At 50.3% G+C, this 11,019-nt stretch overlaps 1 long non-coding RNA gene across 1 annotated transcript; it reads right to left on the reverse strand.

Moving 5' to 3' along the window:
- Positions 1–267: 267 nt before the first annotated feature.
- Positions 268–7,955, reverse strand: LOC142064841 (uncharacterized). Its single transcript, XR_012663218.1, has 3 exons — positions 7,744–7,955; positions 7,251–7,653; positions 268–1,341 (listed from the first exon to the last, which is right to left on the reverse strand). It is a non-coding gene; the product is annotated as an uncharacterized LOC142064841 (long non-coding RNA).
- Positions 7,956–11,019: the final 3,064 nt, after the last annotated feature.

Raw genomic sequence — 11,019 nt, forward strand, 5'->3', positions numbered from 1 at the left:
GTTATTCTGCATCTGAGCACGTCGGAATATAGAAACAGCTAGTCCAGATCCACGGCTCCCTTCTTCTCTTTACTTCGGCAATAAGTTCAAATAATGAAGATCACAGCTTAAAAAAAAAAAAAGAATTCCTGTGGCTATCGTGAGATCCTGAGCACAAAGAGCTGGTATTTCACATTTGAATACGAGAAGCTATTACACACCGTCACCAAGAGCAGAGAGAGTACTGTCCACAAGGTAGCTCCCAGCATATCCAGTTTTAGGCTGATAGCAATTTGCAAAAGTTTTATTTCACCAGAATGAATTAATACAAGAAAATAATTTGCAGATTACGACAATTCCTTCAGCAGCAAGTGACGCAGAGCCAGGCAAGCAGCCAAAATTTAGAGTTAAATTATCTGCAGCTACGCTCAGCTCTTGTGCAAGGCCTGTTTTGAAGTAAGCCATAATGAGATACACAACTCATATTGGGACACTTGGACATAAGAACCTGAACCCCAACCTAACCACTGCACTTGACTCATGTACAGCCCAGATCTCAAATTAAATTTGGATTCACTTCATACAGGTTAAGTATCTTGGTCACCAGAAACTGGACTATTCCCTGCATGTATTGCACAACCCCCAGAGAGCTGAGGAAGGACGTCAGGTTGTCCCCTCGATTCATTGCAGCTGCAGGTGATGCATCTGAGTGAAGGCTTTCAACCGATGATCTTTACAAACAGACCATCCATCATTAGTGAAGGTCAAGTTGCAGATTAATTCCATCATTTTACAATCATATGATTTCCCCCCCTTGCCCTTGGTTGGGTCTGCAAAAGAAAGTGAAGCTCTTTTGTGGGGGAGGGGGGATGTTTTCTAGCTGACTAGATAGTGTGCTGAGTGTAGTCACTAGAACAAACGGTGGTGGAGAGCAAGGCATCGTGGTTGGCTCTTCATCTCTTCAGAGGTTGATGAAAATAAATCCTGATGGTGTGTGGGCAGCTCTGCAGATGGTACCTGAAGCCCCTGGTTCTGCAAAGACTCTGTGAAGCAGGGAGAAAGGAAAAACTGCTCTAGTTCATAGAAGAAAGAGCCTGCAAGGCACCTGTGGTGGATGGAGTCTGTATATCTCATTGTAAAGTCTTCCACAGGCAGCTCCTCCTAAATGACGATGGTAGCCAATCTAACTCCCCACCTGCGTTTAGCTTCAGCTTACGGTGCCTGAGTTACGCTTGTTCTCTTGGTCCAAAAATGCATTTCGTGGGAAAGGTGAAGATGATGGTTGCAACCAACTTATTCCAAGACATCTTTAGTCACAGATGTATTTGAAGATGTTGGTTTCCTTTTAGCAGCCAGCAATACCTGAAAATAGGGGCCAAAATGGATCATCAAACTACTAAAGCTGGAAGAACAGCAGAGCAAGGGAAGGAGCTATTAAAGCATGAATTTAGCATGGGTTGAGCGGTTGTAGGAATAACTAGGAAAACATTCAGGGTGTGCTTTTGGATGAGTCTTTGTATTTGACCTACTTCAGCCCTGTCTTATGGGGACAAGCTTTTAGCCAAGCTGGTCTGGAAGCCCACCTTTAGAAAGGAAGGCGATGCTCTTGGGCTCTGTGGCTCCACGCCACAGGCTTTCAGCTGGTCACGTCTCATCGCACCTTGTGCATGTGCAGGCTGGGAATAAACCTTCACCGCCTCCTCTGTGCAGTGGATGTACTCCTTTTTTCTGTCACAGGACAAACTAGAAAAGAAGAGCTCTTACCTGGCTTCTGTTGCTGCAGAGAGCGCTGTGTCTGGAACATGCAAAGGTGATTAAATGTGTCATGTGTGCATCATTTAAATTAATGTTGCTGAAACAACAATGCTATTTTTAATATTTAAAGAGCCCCTTTGAAGAATAGGAGAATCTGTCACCTTTCCTGGTGGATTTGAGTCTTGTGTTCTGAGGGTTTTTCTTCTCTGATTAAAGGAGTTGGCTGCACGAGGAACAGCTACACATGATGGGCTGGGAGGGGGTGTGGGACCAAGACGTGTCCCAGAGAGCAGCTCACAGCATTTGAGGACACAGCCAGGGAGATTTTCTAGGCTTTCTTTTGTGGAACTCCCACCCAGGGTGTCCTTTAGCTAGAAGCCAAGGGCAGTTGGCCAGACAGCTCTTTCCTGGACGCCCCCCACCTTGCTATCTCTGCTGGGATGCTAACAGCAGCCTTGGAGCATCTCAGGGTCTTTGACACTGTAAGTTGCACCACTCATTGTCTTTGGTTTGCTGGGGAGTAGATTCCTCCCTTCTGTCTCCACTCCACTCTCCAAAGTCTCTTCTGGACATTTGGATATGACGGGACCACAATTTGAGCCTAACCCTGACCCAAATCACTCCTTAATCTCTGTAACAGGCTTCTTTTGTGCAAAAGCCATGTGCCCCATCCAAGAGAGGTCCAGCTGGTGCCAAGGGTGGGCAAGTCCCTTCACGCGCCTTGCGGGCAGCACGTTTTCTGTTGTGGCAGTGTGAGGTTTGCCTTCTTATCCAGGTTCCCTTCTCAGCGGTGCCTGCCTTCCCGGCCCTGTTTGTGCAGCTGGGTGTTCCTGCTGAGCTTGCAGTTGCCTCTGCTGAGTTTTGCTCTGCTTTCTTTCGGCCAGGCCTCCAACTTGTCAACAAGGTTTTGGTTTCTGATCTCCTCCCAGTGGTCTTATGCTCCTGGGCAGCCATAAGCCTTCTGCAAATAGTTTGTGTTCTCCCTTTCCCCCAAAACAAGGTCAGTGGAAACATGGAGCAGCATCTGACCCACCTTCCCCTGCAGCCATCCAAGCAAGGATCTCGTGCACCATTGGCATGACATTGGACTCCAGGAACTCCTAAGTTGACTGATCCCGTGTCCATGTGTTTAACCCCTTCCACCTCCCCCGGATTTCCAACCAGATGAGGTTTGCTCTGAACAAGGACCAGGAGCTGCCTCCTGAGCAGTGACCAGGGGCCAGGATCCAGCCCGCGATCTCTCAAACGCTGGCTCTCAGTGCCCTTTCCCTGCTAGAAATGCATCTTCCCAAGCAGAGTGCTGGGAAGCCGGAGAAGGGCCCATTGTCAGCGAGGCCAGAGCAGGGAGCAGATATTAATGTTATTAGAGGGAAAAGACTATTAGGATTCTGTAGCTCTGAAAAATACATAAGTCTGAAATAAGACTAATGAGACATTTACTGGTGCGGTTGGGTTGCATTAATGACCCTTCAGAGGATACAATTGCAAAAGGCTTTCACTGTAATTACCACACTAATGATCAGCAGTGACATCATTTTAGACCAAATGCGATGCTTGTTTTGGATGCGTTTCAAGATCGGGACTTCTCTGTGGCTGGCGTATGAGGCCCATCAGCATTATTGCCTGTCTCCCTGCTCTGCTGACCATCTTTCTTAGCTGCCTCCTTGGCTACTGGCTTCCCTCCAGCCTGGCCCCAGCATACAGCATTCCTCCGCTTTTTAAGGTGCTTCTGGGACTATGAGCTCAGAACAGCGATTTGTCAGCACGGGCAGCTCAGTTACTGGCGCTGGGCATGAATTGGAGGAGGGAGAAGCTGGGGGAGAGCCACACACCTCCTTTTATTCGACAGGCATCCTTAAAAGGCTTTTAATAAACAATGATTTATTATCTCCTGGCATGGCCCGAAGCACATCTGCACCGTGTAACCTTTGGACAATACCTGCTCCTGGGCGCACGCCTTACCGCCGGTGGGGACAAGCTGATCCCAATCTTCCCCAGCGCCTCTGGGCTTAGAGGAACATATTCATTAACCTCATTGTCCGGGATCATTTCAGCACTCACAGAGACAGGGTGTTTCCGTGGTGAGCCTGTGGTCTGAGGAGGGGTCCCACTCCTGGGCTCAGCTGGAGGCAGGCGGAGCTGGAGGGTCCGGCTATTTGCCTTTGCAGGGACACGGAGCTGAGGGGGAGCAAGGCAGGGGGCTGTGCAGGGGCCGGAGGAGATGCCCAGCCAGCAGGGGCTCATCCCAGCCCCTCTGCTGATCCAACAACCGCTGGGCTCTGCTCCCAGAGGAGGGATGCTGGAGAGAGAGTCAGCCGCAGGTAGCCAGTCCTCCCTCGGCACCGGCGGCTGCCTAGAGGGGGGTTGTTGGCCTGCGGAGCCCAGTTTGGGACCAGGAGGGAGCTGGTAGTGGCTGCATGCCCTGGCCTGTGCACGCCTGGGCTCCTGGCTGTCTCTGCTCCTCCTGAGCACCAGGCACGGCTGCAGATGGATTGACAGTGGCTTGTTAAGCCTGACAGAGCATCAACTTTTAAGGAGTCAGAGAAAGCAGGGCTTTTTAATTAAAAAAAAAGAGAAAAAAAAAAAAAGGCAAGTCATGATTTCTGCCTTTCCTGTTCAGCTCTTCTGGAAACAGCATTCCTGCTCCAGCATTTAAAAACATCAAATTGATAGCCCTGTCATCTGTGCCCATAGGCTACTGCTCCCTGCCCCAGCCCTCCCACCAGGGCTCTGCCTTTGAAGGCGAAGGCACTGCTGTGTGACTGTCCTCAGGGACATTAATTTTCTTTCCTACAGGCTTGCTGGTTGTCACCAGCAAATACCCAGCCAGGCTCATATCATCCCCTTGTTCCCAGCAGCATCCTGGAAAATACTGATACTGGTACCAGGCACCGACACCAGTTGGTCACTCCCCATGGCACAGGCGCAGCCTGGGAATCGCTCCTGGGGAGTCACAAGGAGACTCGTACAATGTGTGCAGAATGCTATGTGAGTTTTTCATTCTCCACCTGTGATTTTCTGACAGATATGTGGTGTTTTCTTATTGTGGAGCTCGTTCCGTCTCCAAAGAAGGTGAATGGTAATCGGGAGTGTGGTCTCAGGAGAAGGCACTTATGACTAGCAGCCATAAAACACGAGTCTCTATCATAAGGGAAGCTGGCAGGAGGGGAGCAGTAATCCTTGAAAGGGAATGAAAAGAGGCACAAATATCCATAATCCCCAGCCCCCTTAATTCCTAAATCTTCTCACTCCATCCTGGACTTGGTTACCTCTGCGCCTGTCAGTGTGTCCAGCCAACACACCAGCAGTCACGGCCAAGCGAGGGTCCTGCACCTGCCGTTTGAGAGCCCGGAGGTGGTGCCCACCGGTGACCAGCCCCTCCCCAGCCGAGACCCCCTGCCCACGGCACATGCCTGCAGGCACCCTCCGACAGCGCATCCTCAGCGGGGGGATGCTACTGCCCCACGCTCATTGTGCCCTGCTCTGGTCCCGGTCCAGCCCCGCTGGGCTGCTGTGAGAGCTTGGAAATGCTCTGAAGGGCGTGCTGCCGGCAGGGGAGAAGGCACCTGCTGGGAAATCAGTGTTTCAAGGGATTCACTGCCGTCCTCACAGTTTGGTGGGAAATTATTATAGTGTTTTTAATATAAGCATTTCATTTAGATGAAATCATTCATTCTTATAATTTCCTTTGGTTTTCCTTCTCTTGACTTCTGATATCGAATATGATAAAAGGGCTGAAGTAGCAAAGCTGAAGTATGTTTTGAAATATTATTTTTAAAGCAATAAAAATTTATGCCATTTAAGAGTAAAACCAAGTTTCAAAGTCTTGAAGTTCTACATGAAAGGAAATGCTACTTTTGGATCATTTCTGGTTATAGCATATCAGAAGTCCTAGAAAGGAAATCTGGCCTTTTTAAAGGTCCTCCTAAACCACCCATTTCTTTTGCGGCCCCATATTTTAGAGGCAGCACAGGCAGGGTCTGCCTGTGAAGCACATATCCATCATAACGGTGCGTATAAATTTGCTGAGTGATTTCTGTTAGATGGTACTAGCTTTAGGAGGCTCTCAAGTCAGATTTGCATCTTGGGCTATTTTTGCTGAAACATTTGAACTTCAGTCAATGACTGAATGTGTATTTGTGCAGTGACTGCAGGATCCCTGCTCCGCCCTGGGACCATCACCCCCGCAGACCCAGGGTGGGTCAGAGGATGCCCTGGTGCAGTGCAATTCTTAATCCCTGTGCATATGCCTCATCCAACATATCGCTGCCACGACAGCAACTCCCATCCCCACAAATAAATAAATAGGGGAAAAAAAAAAACCAGCTGCCTCTTCTCTTCTGCTGAAGCCCAGCTCCTGGGCGCTCCCCTGGGACTGCTTTCTGGCCAGTTCATTTTGATCTTGTCTGCTTCCATAACACCTCCAACACCACCAGCGGCGTGCTGGGAGGTGTCAGCTCTGCACAGGCGAGAGGGGAGAGCTGCACCTGCTGAAAACGTCCGTGAAAACACCTTTTAACTTTTTAAAAATTTGCCCCAGACTTGGAATATGAAAATGTCCAGCTGAACATTGCTGAAATTTTCTAGAAAATTCTTTTTTAAAAAAATCAAAACAAAACAACGGCAAACCCATAATCTTCCTTTCCTGGTTTCCGAAGGAAACTGCCCCTTGGCGAAAGCACTGAGCAGCATCTCCGTGGGTCTTGCCAAGACAGGACCATACGCTGCGCTAATCCTCAGCCTAAGGTCAAGCTGCACCCATGCACACGAGAGCCCAGCACCCGACCATCGTGGCCCCGTGTTCCTTTTGCACATGCCTCTGGCCAACGGACCGGGTCCTGCTCCGGCCCCTCCACGCTCCGGCCCCGTGCACAGTCCCTGCTCGTTGCGCCGGGGCCCGCCATCAGCGCGTGCTCGTTTGCAGATCCCTAACGAGGAGCCGCGGCGGCCGCCGGCGCTCCAGGCTCCGCAGGTGCAGGGCGGCAGCACGGGGAGGGGGGGGAGTGGGGAGGGGGCTTCGATTCAAGGTCTGCTCCCTGCTTGAGCGATCAACATCATTTCCATACTATAATTACATTGCCCAATCCTCTCCTGATTTTACTGCTATCTTGTAAGGCGTCCCGGTTGTGAGTAATTTAAAGCTATATGAGATGTCAGGCTCTGTGAAACAATCACCCCTCAAAGAAATATGGTCTGAGATAATAATTGATAAGTCCCATTAGGCAACGGGGCCTGCTATTTCTGACTTGGCCTCTTCCGAGGCGGCCTTGTTGATTCCCTTAGAGCCGGTTTTGCTGCTCGGCATCATTGGGAGCGCAGCGCGCCCGGCCCGGGCACGAGGGGACGCCCTCCGGGGTGGCAGGCAGAGGAGCCAGGGGAGCGGGGTGATTTCTTACCGCAGGGCACAGCGGGGGTAACCGGAGCAATTCAGCCTCCTCAGTTCCAGGATTACAATATTTCAGCCTGATTTATGGGTGTGTTTTCGCATAAAACATATTATGAGCATTGGTTACCACCTGTATTTGCTCTGTGGGATTTGTCTCAGCAGCTTCTCCTCATCCTCATCAGCAGTCGGGAAACTCCCAGGCGTCTCCCCTGGTCCCTGAACTGTGCTCCACCTCCCCGGCGCTGCCCTCCTTTCCCCGCGATGCCTGGGCGAGCAGGTGGGCCCGCGGCTGCCCCATCTCCTGCAGCGTCGGTGCGGCCACTGGCCCAGTCCCTGCTGCCGAGAGGGGCTGACGTGGCAGGGCATCCTTGGCACAGCAGGTCATCCGCAGTGTCTGTTTGCTCGGGCCAAAACTTGTTGACAGAACGAGAAGCCACTTTTGTATTTGAGCTACAAGATACAGGCTCCTCCATGGCCAGCTGTGCCGGTGTGAATTCAAGGTATCTGAAACTGCTGATTCCTTCAAGCTGCAACTACGTATATAAATATATACCCACACATGCATATAAACATGCATGTGTGCATAGGTAAGTATCTATATGTACATAAATACACAGACATACCTGCCCATATACGTATATAAGGGACCAACCCAGCGCCTGTGTGTTCCTCCCAGACTCGGTTTCCGATGCGTGGTGCCGGGGCAGCCGGGCCAGCGGCCGTCCTCACCTGGGGAGGGGTCAGGTGCCACCGCTGCCCCCAGTGTCCCCATCACCGGCTGCCCCCAGCTCTGCCCCCCTGGAGCTCAGCGCTTTGCTCTCTGCATCGCGGCTCCTTCCCGCAGCCTTGCCCGCTCAGGGGACTGGAAACAGAAAACTCTGTTTTATTTCTGTCACTAGGGTTTGTATTTTTTAACGCCGTGTCTCCAGCTTTTTAATGGTTGTACAGTTTACAAACTCTCTTCCTTTAAACTTTTAAATTTTTAATTGGAGAAGAGAATGTAAACTTAATTTTTTGTTGTCTGCAAGATAGGAGAGGTCTCGCCCATGACAACGGGATGAGTGATGAATTATGCAAGTAGCGAGGGAAAGGCTGGCTTTTTTTGATGTGCTACTTTATAATTGCATAAACTACTGCACTCCTGAATCGGGCAAACATTATTTTACACATTCAGTAACCTTTAAAAAACGGTGACAGCTAATTTATGATGTTCTATAACAAAAAAAAAAAAAAAAGAATTACAGCAAGAATTTTAAAAAGTCGACAAAACTCAGGCGTTCTCTCCAGAAAAGGTGAAGAGTTCAGAATAGAACAACTTTCTGGAAAAGACATTGCTTTTTTCTTTGCACTTAGGAATAGGTACCACAAATTAAAAGGTGTGTTTATGGAGGGCTTAATTAGTGGAGGGGATTTACCTTTCAGAGCAGGTTTGTTCTATACGGTGGGACAGGATTCAGCATAGTGAAACCCTCTGTGTGAGACCTGCAATACAAAAATAAATGTTCGGTATATCAGGGGGGTGAAATTTAGGGTGAAATGGGGAGCATTTCAACTCTGTGTTAACTTTAACCTATTTGGAAAATAAGATACCTTCCCAGGAGGGGGTTCAGTATTTGAAATCTTTTGTCTCTCCCCCAGAGTGAGTTTGCAGAGATGGAAATCTGTATTTCCCAGAATGGAAATTCTGGAGAAACGTTCCAATTCATAAACACTGAAACAACCTTATTAGAATGACACGATCTGACAGCTGTTAAAATATTATAATAAAACAGAAGGAAAAAAAATATACCATAATTCATTACTGTTCTTTGAAATGTTTAAGAGAGTGAAGAAAGTCAAAACGGATCCGTTTTGATCTTGGATTATTTCATTGAAAAAATCATCAAGATGAGAAAGTCCCCGCAGGAAGTTTTGATGTGGATGTAAAAGTGCTTTTGCAGAAAACATCTGGTGTTAGAAGGATTTGCTGGTTTCTTTAAAGAACCCCCCCGAGCTCACGTTATCCTGAGCTGGAGCCCGGCATTGTGGCTCTCCCCACGGGTGATGGGGCAGCGTGGGGTCAGGGGCTGGATCGGCACCTCTGCCCTGTCTCCACTTCTGGGAGAGGGCTCAGCCCGCCGGGAACAAGTCTGAAACACGGACAGCCCAGACGTGGGGGTTTCCTTGCCCATGCAATGAGCACGGAGGTGGGAAACTGCCTTACCCCGAAGGCCCCTCGCAGCTCTGGGCTGTGACGGTTGTGTTGGAAAAGCAGTTCGTGACTCTGGCCGGTGTTTCCAGGGACTGCCTGGCACGGCCATCTGAATGTGAGCACAAGACCTGGACCGTCGCAAGCTGCCCACTGCTGCTTCTTACCTCCCCTGTTTGTGAATCCTGTGACCACCCCACCAAGGGACAGATGCAAACATGGACCAGGCAGGACTGCTGCCGCTGATATGGCCTCTGCTGAGCAGAAACGTGTTCGACTTCTGAAAAAAAAAAACTTTATAAACCCAAACCAAACAAACCTTAATGATAGGCTGCAATGTATTCTTCATCGCCCTGTGTGGCAGCGCTGCCAGCACAGCCAGAGCAGGGAGCACCCTGTGGGAAGTTCATCACCTGAAGGGCTTAGGGAGTGCCTGGAGAAAATATTGTGAGAAACCACACACAGAGGGGTCCCTCCCTGGTAGAGGGAGGCTGAGCAGGGTTTGCACCCCGTGTGGGGTGGTGCCTCAGCCCAGCGCACCCAGAGCCTCCTGCGAAGGGACAGGATTCTCCAGGGCCAGACCTGGCATCCATCTGCCCCTGCACACGTGTCACTTGCTACGGTGAGGATGTGGCAATGCCACCACCATCTCCCACCTCCACCTTGGCTCCCTCTTTCTGCCCTCTGCCCAAATTCAGGCAGGTGGCTGATGCATGGGGCTCCCAGACCAAATACTCTGCAGGAAATTTTTTTGAAAGATGAGGTGTGGGGTCACACAAGGAGAGCAGTGGGTACCAGGGGGATGTGGCTGTGCTGTGCACGGGAAGGAGAGCGTCTGATCAGCTCAGCCCCACCTGAAGCTAAACGCTTCTCTGTTTGGAGATGGCTCAAAATCCTGCATTTTATAAGTGATTGATGCTTAGCCCACCAACAGACACCAAGGGTACACAAAAAGGGCTATCTTTTTGCTTGTAAAGCTCCATTAGAGAGCTGTAGCAGCAAAATAAAAATGCAAATGTTTATCTCAACCTCTCTTTCAGGCTTGAGAGCTGGTGAAAGCAGCTTTACAAATTCAGACTCCATTGCCTCCCTGGAGAAATCCCAGCATTGTTTTGTAAGCAAAAGTAAAAGTCTTTGCCACACAGCTAGTGTGAAAGTTTTGACAAGAAAGCAACCACTTTTAAAATACATGGGTGGCACGCATTGATCAGGATTCATTCCCCGTTTGTTGAGGACAGACATGTAGGCAGACCTCTCCATCGCTGCAATAACAGATGGCATTTTGCATTATGGTTCCCCCTCTCACCATGGAAGCTCGGGGCTGGTGCGTGCTGGAGCTGCCAGCACTGCTCCCACTCGGCTCCCGCCCTGCTTCTGCCCAGCTCCCGCCGCCGTGCTGCCCTGCCACGGGAAGGGACGGGATGTCGTGGCAGTTGGCAGCCCTTTGCAAACCCTCTGCAAACCTTCTACAAACCCTCTGTGGGCGCCTGTGCCAGCCCCGGCAGGGCCAGCAGTATGGCCAGCACAGCGTGCGCTGCGTGCCGGGCTGGGCTTTCCTCCACCAGCAACAGAGCCAGAGCGATGGCCCCCGTGCCCAGCGGGGAGGGGTAATGCCCGTCCCTCTGGGTTGACACCCGATTAAGCAAAATTATCACCTGCTCCTTTTGTTTCTCTCTGCCTGATGGAGGGAGACCCTTCGGAGCAATAAGAC

Source organism: Phalacrocorax aristotelis, chromosome 15, assembly GCF_949628215.1.
Source record: "Phalacrocorax aristotelis chromosome 15, bGulAri2.1, whole genome shotgun sequence".
NCBI classification, from domain to species: domain Eukaryota; kingdom Metazoa; phylum Chordata; class Aves; order Suliformes; family Phalacrocoracidae; genus Phalacrocorax; species Phalacrocorax aristotelis.